This window comes from Chlorocebus sabaeus, chromosome 5 (genome assembly GCF_047675955.1).
Source record: "Chlorocebus sabaeus isolate Y175 chromosome 5, mChlSab1.0.hap1, whole genome shotgun sequence".
Taxonomy (NCBI): Eukaryota; Metazoa; Chordata; class Mammalia; order Primates; family Cercopithecidae; genus Chlorocebus; species Chlorocebus sabaeus.
This window is the reverse complement of record NC_132908.1, coordinates 56,800,994-56,819,617: the sequence shown is the minus strand read 5'-3', so window position 1 is coordinate 56,819,617 and position 18,624 is coordinate 56,800,994. Positions and strand designations below refer to the sequence as shown.

The 18,624-nt window shown below is 37.6% G+C and overlaps 1 pseudogene; it reads left to right on the top strand.

Annotated features, from left to right (window-relative positions):
• LOC103233534 (MICOS complex subunit MIC26 pseudogene) overlaps positions 1 to 18,226 on the top strand; it is a 90,688-nt pseudogene extending 72,462 nt beyond the window's left edge.
• The last annotated feature ends 398 nt before the right edge of the window (positions 18,227 to 18,624 follow it).

The window sequence follows — 18,624 nt, the reverse complement described above, 5'->3', positions numbered from 1 at the left end:
GCCACTACTGAGTATATATCCAAAGGATATGAAATCATTTTCTCAAGCATGATGTCTGCAATCCTATGTTTAGTGCAGCATTATTCACAATAGCCACGATAGGGAATCAACTTAAGTGTCCATTGACAGAAGAATGAATAAAGTGAGATCTATATATATGTTCACAGACAGTTCAGTCTTAAAAAATAAGGAAATCTCATTATTTGCTACAACATACAGAACATTATATTGAGTGCAATAAGCCAAACACACAAAGATAAATACTATATGATCTCACTTATATGTAAGAGAAGTATACACTTTAGTATGAAACTAAAGGGAAGTATATGTTATAAACAACAATACTAAGAACATCATTTTAAACACGTCTTTGGTAACTTTAAGACAAAACATCCTTTGGATTAGTTACTAGAAATGTCATTGACCAAAAGTAGGTGCTTCTAACTTTGATGTATAGTGCACTTCTCCACAAAAATGTAAACTGAAAAAAAAATAATTCCAAGTGTATCATGCATTGGTGGATGCTCACCTCTAAATTATACTCCTTGTGAGAATGAGAAATCACACTGTTAACTATTAGAAACAGGCTAGTCTTGATTTAAGACCCAAAGTGATTACAGTCAGACCAAGAAATTAGCTGTGATTTGGATTCCTTTTTAAATCATTTTAACCAAGAATAAAGGAAAAGTATGCAATTCAAAATCACCATTCACTGGCATAAAACTTATATTTAACCTTTAATGTATTCCAGACCCTCTGTACAAAATGATGTGCTTAACTTGAGGGAGATTATCCAACATGTTGGTGAACTGAATAGACTGGTTGCAACTATGGCTACAATTATTCCCCTATCCGTATACAGAACCCTTCGTAATGTGACTCTGTGGCTCCTCCCACCAAGAGGTAGACTTTATTCCCCACCTTGAATCCGTGCTGTCCACGTGACTTGTTTTGACAAGTAGAATGCAACATAGGTAACATTTTGCCGGTTCAGAGTCAGTGCATCAGCTCACTCTTAGAAACTTGTCTAGTCACTATAAATTGGCCTACCCTGCTGAAGGACAAGAGGCATATGGCCAGTTTTCCCCATCACTGCAGCAAAGGGCCAGCCAAGTCTCTAAAGCAGAGCCACAGATGCGTGAGTAAACCCAGCCAAGACCAAAAGACCAACTAGCTAAGCCCAGCTCAAACTGCCAAACTACAAAAACAAAAGCTAATATATGGTTGCCATTTTAAGCAATTAACTTTGGGAGTGGATTTTTATACAAATAAAGTTAACTGGTACATTGAGTATCTTTCTCATAAAATTTATTTAAGAGTAAAGAGAAGAGCTCCCAGAACTGGGAGAATAGGGAAATATTTTTTCTATAAAATACAGCTTTTGGGCTGATCCTTAAAGGAACTAAAATTCAACAAATAATATTTACAAAGGAGTATTCCAAGCAAGTAGAACCATCCCATAGTTATCAACTCTGGGGGGTATTAGAGGAATGTTTTATGGACACTGTTTAAAAGACGGAGAATATTACACTATAGGGTGAAAGCACTTTTAGCATAGGATTATTGTAAAAATAAACAAATCAAAATATGTTGAGCACCAGAACAGTACCTAGTATGTAGTAACTGTCAGCTATGTCTTATGTCTAGTTAAGAGTTTGGGAGGCCGAGACGGGCGGATCACGAGGTCAGGAGTTCGAGACCATCCTGGCTAACACGGTGAAACCCCGTCTCTACTAAAAAATACAAAAAACTAGCCGGGCGAGGTGGCGGGCGCCTGTAGTCCCGGCTACTCGGGAGGCTGAGGCAGGAGAATGGCGTAAAAACCCGGGAGGCGGAGCTTGCAGTGAGCTGAGATCCGGCCACTGCACTCCAGCCTGGGCGATACAGCGAGACTCCGTCTCAAAAAAAAAAAAAAAAAAAAAAGAGTTTGATTTTTTGTTTACCTATCAGACTGTTTTGTGCTATGTGTGCCCATGCACACATGGATATGTGTAGGAGGTAGCCAAGCACAGAAGGTAGGGAAAGAAATTTCTGGGAAAGGTGGAAGCATGAGCATAGAAGTGAAATATTTGGGCCATGTCTCTACATAGTGGCTTGTAGTTTTACAAAGTTTTCAAACCGCTTTTTGCTCACTGTCTACAGCAAACTGAATAATTCAGCACATGCATATTTGTGACTTTTACATTTCAGGCACTGTGCTAATTAACACTTGAATAATGTAGGATCAACTATAGGTAATATTAAATTTATGGACCCCAAAAGTCTTGCAGCTTACCAAGAGTTCCTCTTTAAATTTCCTAAGAGGAAACTTAAATAAAATATTCAGCCCAATTCTAGTAAGTGTTCACCTTTGTGTATTAACATTGTCCCAATTTAAAATTATTCTTCTATTTTTATCATTTTTAATACACCGAATTAGTGTCTTTATTTCAGGTTCCCAATTCTTTTTAAAATAGGGAGAAACATTAACACCTAGTGAAATAAATTCTTAGCCAGATTAGTCACTCCTAGGTTTTTTGCTTTGGAAGGTGAGTCACAAGCCTACATTTGAAAGCAACTTTTTATAAACATAAATCTATAGATTAAACTGACAGGAGAATAATGTAGATTTGTTTGCATTTATAAAGTTTGCCTCCACACATTTCTTATGTCAGAGTTACTCCTTACTGTATCAATATATTGATGTTTCAAAATCTTCTTCTTGATTTTTATTATAGATTTAAGAAAGGGTTTGTCATCCATGGCACTATTGACATCTTAGATTGGATGAGGGGAAGAGGCTTTCTATAGGATGTTTAGCATCATCTCTGAAACCTGGTATGGGAAGTTTGCTTCATTCATTTATTTGTTTTATTTAGAATATTGTTGAAATAGTATGGAATAATCCAAGAGTCTAAGTGACCTCTAACAATCACAGCTGGCAATAAGTAAATTCATGAAATTACAAAGTATAGCAATGACTTTCAAACTGTAAAACATAGGACCAAACTGTCTTTAGAATGATCAATTTGTAACAAAACAGCAGGAAGTGTATTTCCCTTCTAAAGAAACTGATATATTTCATTAATTATCATGTTAAGAGGAAAAAAGCCCTATTTGTTTAGCAAACAATAGACAGAACTACATGTTTTTATCAAGGATTTTCTTCTTTTCCTTGCAAAATACTCATTCAACTCCGCAGAGTTTTTAATGTGCAGCATTTCATGCGCAATAAAACCATTATGTTAATATAACAGATGTCTTTCAAACTGTCAAACATTAATTACAATTAACCAGAGTGTTTTTAAAACACGATTAAATTGTGACTTATTTTGAATTATGGTTCAACAAGCTAATGTTCTTTTCTCAAAGACTACATATTGACTGATCATGGTAAATAGTGATTGCAAGATAGATTTTTTAAACACTATACTCAGAAAATAATGTGATATTTTGTGCACTATCTTTGAAACGCTTCTCAGTCCTTTGCATATAGTGCAATAGATGTTTACTATATTTAGAGCAAAAACATGTCTGTATTAAACAGAGGCTGAAAAATGCCAATTTAAAAATTCTTATCAAGAAGCAAGGGTTCTAAAACCACTTAGCAATCTTGGATATGTTTGTAATAATTTATTTTTTGTAATATTTAGTGTCTGCAGAAAAGGAGATTGCAATCTTTAATTTTTAGATTCTTCTAGTAAAGCCTCAAAATAGTAAGTAGACATTGATCTGGGTAGATCAATGTTTGTCTTGTAAATGTTAAAATCCCTAAAATGCACTTGCATAATGCATGTCAATTTGACTTGTAAACTTTTGACTAATATTACTAATCTGTATTATAATTTAAACTGATATTGAACTTAAACATATTAAATCTATATAATAAAACAGGTATTCCCTAACTTAGATATTATTTGATACCTGCTGACCATATATATTCCATTACTATAAAATGGTAGAAGTTAAAATTATGTGGTACCCTTAAAACATCACTAACTCTAAAACCAAATTTAGTCTCAAATTCCTGTCACATCACTTACTATGGATGTGAACATGAGCAACTCATTTGACATTTACTTTCTAACTTTCTCACCTATAAAACAAGACAACTGGCTGGGCGCAGTGGCTCACACCTGTAATCCCAGCACTTTGGGAGGCTTAGGCAGGCGGATCACGAGGTCAGGAGATCAAGACCATCCTGGCTAACATGGTGAAACCCCGTCTCTATTAAAATACAAAAAATTAGCCAGGTGTGGTGGCGGGTGCCTGTAGTCCCAGCTACTTGAGAGGCTGAGGCAGGAGAATGCCTTGAACCTGGGAGGCGGAGCTTGCAGTGAGCCAAGATTGTGCCACACTACACTCCAGCCTGGGCGACAGAGAGAAAGTCCGTCTCAAAAAAAAAGAAAAGGCCGGGCGCGGTGGCTCACGCCTGTAATCCCAGCACTTTGGGAGGCCGAGGCGGGCGGATCACAAGGTCAGGAGATCGAGATCATGGTGAAACCCCGTCTCTACTAAAAATAGAAAAAATTAGCCGGGCGCAGTGGCGGGCGCCTGTAGTCCCAGCTACTCGGGAGGCTGAGGCAGGAGAATGGTGTGAACCCGGGAGGCGGAGCTTGCAGTGAGCCGAGATTGCGCCACTGCACTCCAGCCTGGGCGACAGAGCGAGACTCCGTCTCAAAAAAAAAAAAAAAAAAGAAAAAAGAAAAAACAAGACAACTAAAATAAATTCTACCTGCCACTTTGTTGTTTTATTTTGTTGTGTATTTTTCTCAGGCCCATTCTGGCACTTGGTAAATGTTGGATGAATATCAGCTCCATTAAATTTCTATATGGGGAGTTCCCAAATTTGACGTGTGACATGTTAGAAAATTCTTAATGTATTTCTGGTATTTGTAGTTGAGAGATCAAATAATTCCAATGAAAATAATATTTTCATTAGAAAACACCGTACATAAGAAATTCTGTGATGAACAGAATAACAAGTTCCCAATGATGTCCAAGTCCTAATCCCACAAACCTGTGAATACATTACCTTACATGACAAAATAAACTTTGCAGATGTGATCATAGTTAAGAGCCTTTTATTTAGGGCTTGTTTTTCAAACTATACAAATAATAAAATGAAAGTTATACCTCTGATGTTAACTTCCAAAATGGATGAATCAGCCCTGTACCATTTCTCTATTAAAATAATTTCAGACTTCCTTTCTGCTAAAATCGTTTTGGTGGAACATATCAGATTATTGTTTGTTCCTCTAAAAGCAGGGAACCAAAGCGATCAACCTCAACCTCTTTCAAAGTCATCAATTTTACCTAAAAATTTTTTTTTCAAAATCCAATTCCAACACTTCTAATAAGTCTCGTAATAACTCTGGTTTCCTCTTAATACTTATAGTATTAAGTATTGTATTGTACTGAATATCCTATAAAGCACTTACTATTCATCCTATAGTATTATACATTATCTGGTAGACTTTAAACTCCTCAACTGTTACATAAAATTTGTTGGAAAAAACATATACATAGGTATAAATAGTATTTATTTATATATTTTATAAAACATTTATTTAATCCCACTACATGCAGGCACTGTTCTTTTCAGAAAAGAGTAGAAATGCTTAACAATCAGAAGATCCTTGTAAAGAAAACTCTGTTTGTTTAAAAAGATTATTATAATCTGATTAAAAATTTTATCAAAGTTACACACTATACATAATGTATGAGTAAGACCTTCAGCAGGAAAGAAGATCCAGCCCAAGAAACCACATATAGGGGGAATACACACATATACGTGAACAGAGTTAAGGGATACTGAGGCACCCAAAGACTAGCAACAGTAGTAATGCATTATCATCCCTAAGACAAAAAGAGCAAGAAGACATTTATGCGCCCAAAAAACATACTTAAAAAAGCTCAACATCACTGATCATTAGAGAAATACAAATCAAAACCACAATGAGATACCATCTCACACCAGGCTGAATGGCAATTATTAAAAAGTCAAGAAACAACAGATGCTGGCGAGGTTGGGGAGAAATAGGAATGCTTTTACATTGTTGGCAGGAATGTAAATTAGTCTGACCACTGTGGAAGACAGTGTGGCAATTCCTCAAAGACCTAGAACCAGAAATACCATTTGACCTAGCAATCCCATTACTGGGTATATACCCAAAGAAATATAAATCATTCTATTACAAAGATGCATGCATGCATATGTTCCTTGCAGGACTATTCACAATAACAAAGACATGAAATCAACCCAAATGCCCATTAATGATAGATTGGATAAAGAAAATGTGGTATATATACACCATGGAATACTGTGCAGCCATAAAAAGGAACGAGATCATGTCCTTCTCAGGGACATGGATGGAGCTGAAAGCCATTATCTTTAGCAAACTAACACAGGAACAGAAAACCACATACCACACGTTCCCACTTATAAGTGGGAGCTGAACAATGAGGATACATAGACACAGGGAGGGGAACAACACACACACTGAGGCCTGTCAATTGGGGGACGAGGGGAGGGAGAGCATCAGCATAAGTAGTTAATGCATGTGGGATTTAACACCTAGGTGATGGGTTGATAGGTGCAGCAAACCACCATAGCACACGTTTACCTACGTAATGAATCTGCACATCCTGCACATCCTGTACATGTATCCCAGAACTTAAAATAAAATTAAATTTAAAAAATAATAAAAACAAAAAAGACATTACAAAAAAAGCAAGAAAAAATAGAGAGTTACTGGAGCACAATGTGAACTGCAGCCATGGAGGAAAGGCTGTGTAACAGGAAAGGGGCCATCGAAGGACACAGCCATGCCAAAAACAAAGCTTAAAATAGGTAGAGCACAGGAAGGAATGGCCTCCTCTTCCACTGACTCCTGCATCCCACAACTTGTGATTTTTTTCTGGGTGCCATAGTCTTAGCCCAAACAAATGACATAAAGCAAGAGTAGGGAAATGGGGGAAGCACTTGGAATCAGACTTCTGAGCACTGGGGCAGGAAAGAAAAGTCTGGACCATGAATCTGAGTACATAGAGGTAGGGTTGCGCAAAGGCAGGATAAGCAGCATACATACTCAGTGTAGAAAAACAGGTATGCCGGTTATATTTGAATAGAAGGGAAGGGAGATCTACAGGGAGAAGGTTAATTGGAAAGACAGCAAAGGCATTCCAAGTAGAGACAACTGCACAAACATGTGAGAAGACCTTGGAATAACAAGAAGGTCAGTGTGCCTCCAAAGAGCAGGTATTGGCTGGAGGAGTCTGGGAAAGTATCTGTAATCTATACCATGTTACCTCTAGTGCCTGAGCCACAAATGTGAGCAGATATTCACTGACTAGTGCTGGGTGAATGAATGACCAAATGAATTAACTGAAGTTTCTTTTATGCTGATTTTTATGCAAATCAAGAACGGCAGATGCAGTATTTCTGATCATCATACCATAGTACTAGTACACGCTCTCTTGTGAAATATGTTCTGATAATTCAACTTCAGTGGGTTCCAATTGTTTTTCCATTAGCTTTTTGTTGTTGTTTGTAATGAATAATACACTCTGGCCTTGAAATGTTGAGTACAATTTCATACCAAGATATGCATATGCTTTTTTGTAATATTTTAAATTTCAAAGGAAATTGAAAATTTATAGTAATTACTATTACTACTTTTATTTAATTAAAATGAAGTTCAGAAACATAGTAGCAGATAAGATAAAAATAGAACACAAAATATAATGTTAATGATTATTAGAAATAAAATAATAGAAAAAATGAATATACAATCTCACAATATTTTTTCATTTCAATACCTCTAAAGTCTGTTGGTACTAATTAATAGCCTAATGTCTTAAAGTTCGTGAAAAAAATAAGATCTATAGGCTACATGAATTAAACCACCTTAGGAGAAACTGATATTTATCAACACCCAGTATAAACCTTACGTTTATCAGCTCAGGCAGATGTCATTGTATTATATCATCATCACAACATTTCTTGAGTTTTCCTAATGCTCTTATTTCTATGACAAAGACATTGTATGGGCTATTTCATTTAGATATCATAATAATCCAGTGAAGTAGGGACATTTATCCCCACTTTACAGATGAGAAAACTGCTTCAAAAAGTTTGAGTAGTTTGCATTAAAATAGATTACACCGTAGTGTCAGAGGCATTAGAAGCAGACTGACTCCTATTTTGAGTGGAAGCTGGGTAAAATGAGGCTGAGACCTACTGGGCTGCATTCCCAAGACATTAGGCATTCTTAGCCACAGGATAAGATACAGGTCACAAAGACCCCTCTGACAAAGCAGGATGCAGTAAAGAAGGCTGCAGAAACCCCCCAAAACCAAGATGGCGACGAAAGTGACCTCTGGCCATCCTCACTGCACACTAATTATTGTGTATTATACCTAATTATAATGCATTAGCATGCCAAAAGACACCCACCAGTGCCATGACAGTTTACAAATGCCATGGCTACTACGTCCAGAAGTTACCCTTACATGGTCTAAATGGAAGGCGAATCCTTAGTTCTGGGAAATCCTCATTCCCTTTCCCAGAAAACTCATGAAATAATCCACTTCTTGTTTAGCATATGATGAAATAACCATAAACATAGCCAACCAGCCTTCAGGGCTGCTCTGCTTATGGAGTTGCCATTCTTTTGTTTCTTTACTTAATAAATTTGCTTTCACTTTACTCTGGACTCACCCCAAAATTCTTTCTTCCATGAAATCCAAGAACTCTCTCCCTCATGAGGTCTGAAGCAGGACCCTTTTCTGCTAACTATAGGGCTGGTATTCAGACTGAGATCTGACTTCCCAGTCCACACCCCGAATCATTATGCTTTCCTGAACATGTGGCATACTTTTTAAAACTAGAAGTTCTACACCTATTTTTGCATGCACATAATCCAACTAATCTTGAGAATCTGGTTGAAGTGGCCTGTTCCCTGAAATCACTGCCCATTGCCTCAGTCAGAAGTGATTGTTCCCCACATTTTGAGGCAGGAGGTAGGTGAGACTCGATTGGGGACTAGGTTGGAGACTGGCAGAAACTGGAAAGAGGAACTGAAAGTACCTTTTCATAAGACATGCCCACCAGCACCATGACAGTTTGCCATTGCCATGGCAACACCTGGAAGTTACTGCCTACTTTCTAGCTTTTTCTGAATAACCAGCCCCTTAATTAACATGTCCATAAAAGGGGGTATAAATATGACTGCCTATGGAGTAACCTTGCTCTGCAGGAGCTCACAGAACCGTAACACTGCTGTCCACCTCATTAAAGCTGTTTTTTTTACCACCAGTTTGCTCTTGAATTTCTTCCTGAGTGAAGCCAAGAACCTTCCCTGCTTCACTTTGAGTTTCTAAGAGTTGCGATTTGAGTATAACAAATATTTGTTTTGAACATACCACGATGGAAGCACTGCTTTTCAAAACTTTTTTTGATTTTTAAGACAATATGTAAGTAAAAATAAAATAAGTATACAGCTTATTGAATTTTCACAAAGAAAACATAGCACTGTAACTAGCACCCAGAACAAGAAACAGAATGTTACCAAAATCTCAGAAATCTCCTGTTGCTCCTTTTTTAAAAAATCATATTCCTTCTTCCATTCCCAAAGGTTAGTTGTGGCTATACCTATTTATTCCAGATAGACAATAAATTCCCAAAAGATAGGGTTTATATCTAGTTCATTATATTTGTTTAACATTCAGTGTAGTGTGGGGCCTATCCACTTAATAAATATTTGCTGATTGACTAAATGAAGGAATAAATAAAATGAAACAAATAAACGTTTATATAAAATGCTATGCAATGACACTCTAGAACCTCGGCAATACTAAAGCAATTTCGCCTCACAGCTGAAAGCACTGCTTTTTATTTCTCATTGCCACCAAAGAACACATTCCGTAAGCCCCAAGTCACTCAGTGTTTTCCAGTAATTGTGTATTTTCCATTAAATATAGTCATGTAAGCAGTAAAAATCTGTGCAGAACATGTAATGTTGTCTGCTGGGATTTGGAAGAGAAGAATTTTTCCTTAATATGAATCGTCACTGCTCAGGCAGCATCTTTCAGCCTCAGATTACAAAATACTTAACTGTTTTATTCACTTTTTTCTCTGCTGACATTTCTTATTGTTATAAGCAAGATGACTTTGATAAATCCCTCTCCACCACTTTCTCAGAAGTAGCAATTCTGTTAGTTGTTAAAATACATTTCTCCCCAGTACTTACAAACTAATATTTTCATTACTATAAAATATTAAGCAAGAGAGGCAATATCAGTAAATGTCAAGGCTAATCCTTCAGAGTTACTACTGGTTAAGATTTTAGAGGTTGATGAGCTGAGCTCACCTCTTCACCCAGAGAGGTGAAGTGAGTTGACTAATACTACCAGCTTGCTGAAAGAATTGCACACCTGGGAGCTCTGTCATGTTCATTCCACTACTCCACTAGAAAGGACTATCTTCTCCTTTCTAGTTGAAGGCCAGGTGATGAATCAACTCTCTTGATCTTGCCCTGAGATCCTTGTTCATTTCTTCTTAACTTAACCAGGGCAAGAGGGGTCCCTCTGCTTCAAATATTGCCCTCCTTTTCTTTGCTCTGCCTCTCACCAAAAGGGTATAAATAGCCCACACATTCTGGGCCATGCAGTACTAAAACAGAAGTCAGAAATGTATTGCAATTAAGATGAATGTTTTCTTATCTTACCCTATGAGAGTCATGGAGCCTATGCTTCTATCAAATGAAAGGTCCAATTTTTGTCTCAGATTCCACTTGAAAGTTATTCATTGCACAAACCAAACAATGCAGTTTTGACCATTAGTGATAGCAAACACTGAAGATTTTTTGCAAATAGTAACAAAGACATGGATTTGAATTTTGGCAAGCTTCATGCGATAGCCCGAATAGTGCCCCACCCCCAAAGATGTTTTAATCCTAGTCTGAGAACCAATGTATATTTTACCACACATGATAAAAGGTACTTGGCATATGTGATTGATTTAAGGATCTTGGGATGGAGAGATTAACCTGGGTTATGCTCATGGGCCCATTGTAATCGGGGGCGGGGGAAGGATTAGAGTCAGAAAAAAGTGATGGGTTGGGCAAAGAAAGACAAAGATTGGAAGACACTATGCTGTTGGAAGAAAGTCGGGGCCATAAATTAACAAATGCAGGAAGCTTCTGGAAGGTAGAGAAGGCAAGGGAATGAATTCTCTCTTGAGACCACAGAAATAGCACAGCCCTGCTAACCCATTTTAGATTTCTGACCTCTAGAGCTGCAAGAGTGACAAATCTGGGTTGTTAAAAGCCACTACATTTGTGATGATTTTTTACAGCAGCAATGCAAAATAATGTATACACTTCATGTTAAAAACTATGGGACAAAAGACTCAGATGTACAGACTGAGGATCAAAAGAGATGAAGAGAAACCTGGAATAACAGAGAAAAACAATTTAATAGCTAAAATAGGTTAAGAATGTACATCAACCATTTAGAAGGAAAAGAATTGGAAAAATACTGGAATTCACTTCTTTATCCTTTATAGTATTTGAACATAATGCTCAATTGTATGGAATAGTAAAATTCTACGTTGTTTCTTCTGTACAGATTGGTTTGGTTCATTTCAAACTAAATAAACATTTACATCTTCATATAAAATCTTGTATTGAAGAACTCCTGCCAGATTTACTATAGATTAATGCATGTCCTCAACTGATTTTTGTAAAATTATAATTGTAAGTGGAAAATTTACATTATGCTAACAGGCAGATGTGTATGTATTTGTATGTGTGTGTGTTGAATCACCATCTGGTTCTATATTTAAAAAGTTACTATTAACAAGAGTAAATAAAGCCCCTTGAACAAAATTTAAATTTCAATGTCATATATTCTCCTACATGAAATTATTTTAGTCAGCTAAATTTTAAAGTTTCCAGAATGTCACACTGAGGCCTGTTACACAGATAACTTTGTACAGAGTTGGAAAAGGCAAAACCAGAAAAAGAGAAGAAGCATGTGGTAAGCTAAATAATGACCCCCAAAATGTATCCACATCCTACCATCTGGATCCTGTGAATGTCACCCTACATGGCAGAAAAGGATGTTGTGGATTTGATTACATTAAAGATCTTAGAATGGGGGGATTATCTTGGATAACCCAAGTGGGCCTTCAGTGTAATCCACATGTGTCTTCATGAGAAGGAGGTTTGACACAGAAGGAGAAGGAAATGTAGCTGGAGAGACAGAGATTAGATGTACATGGCCACAAGCCAAGAAAGGCTGGCAGCCACCAGAAGCCGGTAGAGGCAAGAAACAGATTATCATTTAGAGCTTCCAGAGGGAGTGTAACTCTACTGATATCCTGAATTCAGCTTAGTGATCTCGATTTCAGATATTAGATCTCTAGAACTTTGAGAGAACAATTGTTTTAAGCCACCACATTTGTGATAATTTGTTATAAGAGTCATGGGAAACATACAGATTTTGATAGCTAAAAACTACATATCTAAAACCTGGAACAAATATCTAAAATGTTATATTTAATTAAATACCTAAAAACTGTCTTTAAAAATCTTGTAACAAATACCTAAAAATGTGAACATGGCCTTGGAATTGAGTAATAGGTAGAGGCTCAAAAAATGTTGAGGTACTAGAAAGGAAAAGTCTATACTGCTTTAAATAGACTATTGGTAGAAAAATGTGTATTATAGGCCCTGCTGATGAGGGCTCAGGAGTAAGTTAAGAGAGTATGAGAGAAAGTCTCTATCATCTTACAGTATATGTATATTACCAACAACAGAATGTTGGTAGAAATATGCACATTAAAGGCTTTGCTGTTGAGGGCTCAGAAAAAAATAAGGAACTTGATCTGGGGAGCAGGAGGAGAAGAGACCCTTATAATATAGTAAGAGAAAGCCTAGCTGAATTCTGTCCTACAATTACGTGGAAGCACAACTTGTAAGCAAATAACTTGGCCGTTTTTCTGAACATTTTAGGCAACATGTTGAAAGTACGGTCAGATTTCTTCTTGCTGCTTATAATAAAATGCAAGAGGAGGGAGATAAATTGAGGAAGACTATCAAACAAAAACCAGGATTTCATGATTTGGGAAATTCTCTGCTTATTCATTTTGCAAAAGAAGCTAAAACTAGATTTATTCTTAGGAAAATGTGTTCTGAAGAGAAAGTCAAGGGTGTGGTTAAACAACTATTACTCACCGTCTCAAAAAGACCGAAAGGTGAGCGTATGCTCTCACCCGGAGAGTTCTTTGAGGAGATTAAGCATGTGACTCATGGATCCATTGAGCATCTCAGCAGAATCCAGGAATATAGATGAGAATACATATGAAGGATCTTAAAAACCAAGCAAACAATACTTACTGGGTTCCTCTTAAGTTTTATTCTTCAAGTCAGTAGTTTTAATATACATTATTTTATATATTTTAAAAAACTGGGCCGGGTGAGGTGGCTCATGCCTGTAATCCCAGCACCTTGGAAGGCCAAGGTGGGCAGATCATCTAAGGTCAGGAGTTCGAGACCAGCCTGACCAACATGGAGAAACCTCATCTCTAGTAAAAATACAAAATTAGCCAGGTGTGGTGTCACATACCTGTAATCCCCGCTACTCAGGAGGCTGAGGCAAGATAATCACTTGAACCCGGGAGGCAGAGGTTGCAGTGAGTTGAGATGGTGCCACTGCACTCCAGCCTGGGCGAAAAGAGCAAAACTTCATCTCAAAAAAAAACAAACCCTGATACCACCTTTATGAGTGAAGTATAATTTTTCCCATTTTACACGTACAATATATTACAGTTTCACATGTACAATATATCAGATTTGTTTTTGATTGCAAGCAACAGAGACACTGCAATTAACTTAAAAATGGGTGTTAGTGGAAGGTTCCTAGGCAGTTCAGAGAACTGAAGGAGAACGTAAACAATCAGATATTGGAAAGAGAATACAAACATTGCAAAATTCGGACACTGGAATTTTGGAGGTGTAGTAACCAGGACAAATGGATAGCGCTTTGGGGATGACGACCAGAATACACCAGTTCTAAACCTTTTCCACACTTGTGTCACTTCACTCAGGACTTCATTTCCCTGTACGGAGAGACTGGTGAATTTAGCTTGTGGAAACAATTAACATTGTGTGCCAGAGGAGGGCAGGATACCTGAATTGAAAGTCCCGTCAAGACCACTGCACTCCAGCCTGGGCGACAGAGCGAGACTCCGTCTCAAAAAAACAAAACAAAACAAAAAAAAAGAAAGTCCCGTCAAGAGCACACGCAGGAGTGACTGAACTAAGTCTTCGCTGCACTACTGCCGTCACCCGCACCACGGCTTGCTTGCGGTTAGGGAAATCAAGGCCCTACCGGGCCTCCGTAGCCACCTCTCTGCTGTGGGCGTGGCCGAGGCTGGGGTGACCGACTCTTCCGGAGCCACAGTTGCCAGCGACACGTTAGGCGTAATTCAGAGGGGTCCGTGAGGCCAGCCAGCCTGAGCTTGTTCACCTTCAAAGTCTGTGCAGCACCGAAAAAAGACTCACCTCCCAAAAATTTCGTGAAGATTGACGAGCTTTCACTCTACTCAATTCCCGAGGGTGAATTGCAGTGTGTGGAGGAGTCAAGGAACCCGTTTGAAGAAAGCATCTCACAGCTCCGCCACTTATTGCGAGCCATACACAAGCTGGTGTCAGGACACGTACTCCCAAAGTAAGCCCAAGATGCAAAGTTTAGTTCAATGGGGGTTAGACAGCTATGACTGTCTCCAAAATGCACCTCCTGGATTTTTTCCGAGTCTTGGTGTTAGTGGTTTTGCTGACCTTATTGAACTCCTTTTGGCTAGAGGTTCAAAAATAAAGAAGCTAGCGTATCCGCCTGGTTTCGTGGGATTAGCTGCCTCCCTCTATTATCCACAACAAACTGTCGTGTTGGCCCAGGTCAGTGGGGAGAGATTATATGACTGGGGTTTAAGATTTGTGGAAGGAGAACTTTCAAAAGCCAGGAAACGTGAAGAATTCACCTGGAACTAAGTAGAAAACTCCATGCTTTGCCCATCTTAATCAGTTGTAGGTAAACATTGGAAACTCCATAGAGTAAATCAGTATTTCTACAGAAAAATGGCAGAGAAGTCAGTATTGAATGTATTAAATTGGCTTTCTTCTTCAGGAAATACTAGACCAGACCTCTGTTAATTTGGGTGGTACCATCCTACAAGCAAACTAATCTGAAATCCTCTCACCTAGAGGTCATGTACAGACCTTAGAACTCCTCGTTCTCATGTTGCTATTTACGTACATAATTAAAACCCAAATTAAAATAATAATAATAAAAAGCACAGGCAATTCAAGATTTCTGTAGTTCTCAAAGAATAAAGTGAGGTGCTGAAGGAGGGTGGAATAGCCGCTGAACAGACTAAAAACACACATAGGGTAAATGAATATTCTCTACAATGATGCCCAGAGTTGTCCAGTGACTTGCCCAAAACCCCTATCAAGAGAGTGGCTTAGCCCTTACTCAGACCACTCAATTTAAATTAAAGAGTTCATGTGTGTATAATACACATGCTAACCTTCTCCTATGGGATTTCAGTCCTCCCGTACACATGATGAGGGAATTGGGCGTATGTGACCTTTCAGGGTTCTTGTAACTTTCAGCATTCTCCTTGAATGAACCAGCCTGTTGCTTTGAGGCACTGAATGGCTGTTTCTATCACTGACAACAGATATACTCACTTCATTCTTATTTACATAGACAGAAGCTGTGTAGTGACAAGGTCTCTTCAAGGCTGGAATACTTCCTTAATAATATGAACAAAATAGCATCTGGTATCAATCTTGTCCCACTGACTTGACTGTAGTGATTTAAAGCTTTCATTCTTTGAATTCAAAATCTAATTTTTAATGCACTTTCTGTCAGCTGTCTTCATGGATTCTAAATGAGTTTCTGTCATCCTGACAGAGTCCCAGATAAATTGAAACTTAACTAGGGAAAAAAATAAGTGTTAAAAAATGATTTGTTATGAATAGAATAAATGTGATATATATTTTGGTTATTTTCTCCCTAAATTGTCATTGGCTTCTCTCTATTAGTGAGCTGATAGGCATGTGTGATGATCAACTGCTTCTGTAATTTAGTGCCTGACAATAGTTTGTAGGCAAATTGCCAGACTGACTTTGAACCCATTACACATTATTTCTTTTCAAGTAAACTGACCTGAAGAAAAGACTCAAATAATTATTTTTTCAGCATAATGTAAAATTACTGAGTAGTCCAGCTATTATTTCCTCCAGGTGTTCACTTTAATTGGATGTGTAATCATTTTACATGAAGAAATGCCATTATGATGGCCAAAGGTGGGTAAGAAGGCAATATTGTGGTTCTCTTTCACTGGTATGGAACCAGGAGACAAGAACATTAAGCCAAGGAGAGAGCAGGATAAGGAAAAAGAAAGAGGGGAGAACAGAGAGGAAGAGAGATTAGGCATGTGGCATTTTATGAGGTTCAACCAGCATACAAAAGTCTAACTACCCAAAGCATTCTGTATTAATACCCCGAAGTGCCTGGTTCTCTCAAAATGCATATAACCATCCAAACTTGTAAGGCAATGTACTACTTAAATGTAATGTTACTTCCCTCTTCAGAGTCTCCAAATACAATTTAAGCATGAAGAGCTTTATTTATAAATTAGGACCTGAGGTTTCCTGAGGACAAGTGATTTAATCCATGTCACACAGCTGGTTGATGGCAGACACTACATTAGGACCAGGTCTCTGCCTCCTCAACCCAATGTAATATCCATGTCACCTCATTGCGTTTACACCAGAGATCCTTAATTAACTTCCACCAGATGTTAATTACATTCTTCTTTTCTTGAAACTTTCCTGAGACAGTTTTTGTTGTTGCTTTTGAGAATGTTCTGCACCAAGTAACACTAATTTCTGAAAACAGCCTTGAATTCAACTGATGTTGAATTGAGGCCACCCTACCTTGCTGGTTAACAAGATGGGACCCTGGTACAATCTTAACTAAAGAAAAGTTTAGTTTCTTTAGTTTCCTCAGTTTCTTGAGAAGCGTCATGTGGTCATGTGAGCACCCTCGGCTTGGATCATCTGAGTTCTAATATTTCATTTGTTGTTTGTTTTTGAGCAACACACTTAAAGTATTTAGACTTCATGTCATTAACTCTATTCTCTTAAGAAATGAGCTAATTCATGGGAAAACACATGTAAGATGTTAATGTTAATAAGACGACATTTCTCCAAAGGGAGGGCCAATATGTCCTTCAAATACTCTTTGTGATGACTGAGCATTGTGCAGGAATGGAAAGTGTCTGCTGCAGAATATCTGTAGCAGATGCTGTTAACACCTCACCCACATCTCCTCAGGACCTACCAATCCCATACTACCTGTGGCTTCCAAAAACAAGCACTGGAGGGCTTTCTCTGGCATTCTGGGCTGGTGATAGACACACAAGGATTGCAGGGTTTGATATTCCCAAGAAATAGCTGTCTGTCAATGATAGGTAAGAGTTGAAGGACAAATACTCAGCTTCTTCTCACTTCAGGTGGAACAGTTCTAAGGAATCCTTTTTAAATTACAATGCTTGTTGTAGTACATTGTTAATAATCTTAAAGAAATAAGCTCTAAAGCAGCTGAATAAATCAAATGGGATATTTTCATGCTTACTCTCTCTTCTCAAGCTCTCTATGACCCTAAGGTCATAGAAGAAAAGGGAATGTATCCTAATAGCCACACTTGTATTTTAAGATCTAATGACTGTCTAGCATTGTTGCCTTCATGCAGACTATGTAGACATGGTGGATAACTAACCATGGCATTTTATAACCCTATGAGAAGACTTAATGCCAAGGGTGTATACATATTAGAAAATTTTTTCTGCAAGTTATAATGCTAAACTTATTGGTGGAGGTATATATCTTGAAAAATTAAACAGAATCACCTGAAGGTCTTCTATATTTTTTAAATGGTTGATAGGCTGAAAGGAGGAGAAACTAGAGTGAAAAGATGGAAATTTATTTCAATTTCAGAGACTATAAAATCTGTGTTTTGTTTATTTTGTCCTAGCTTCAAGCTTGAACTAGTTCACTTCCTGACTCATGAGACATATTAAATGTCTTATGACCAATAAAATATTATTAAAAATCTTCCGGTCTAGTGATCTATTTCAAGTGTCTATTTTAAGTTACTGCAGAACACTGAGGTCACAGAAGGAGAAGGGATGTATCCTAGTGTCCACATCTATATTTTTAGATCTAACTTTATCTATGTCTCTTATCTACATTGTTATATATTTATTCATAAAATAACCCAACTACACATACGTATGTAAGTGTGTGTGCATATATAAAATATGTAGAGATGCACACTTTTTCTTTAAACCAAACTGCTTGTGTTTGAATCCCAGTTCTGCCACTTGTGATCTGTGTGACCATAAGCGAGGTACTTAATATCTCTGTGTGTCAGTTTCCCTTTTGAAAAATAGGGATGACAATAGAATATACCTCTTAGCGTTATTGTAAGAATTAAATGTGTTAATATATATAAAGTCTGTGATATGGTTTGGCCCTGTGTCCCCACCCAAATCTCATCTTGAACTGT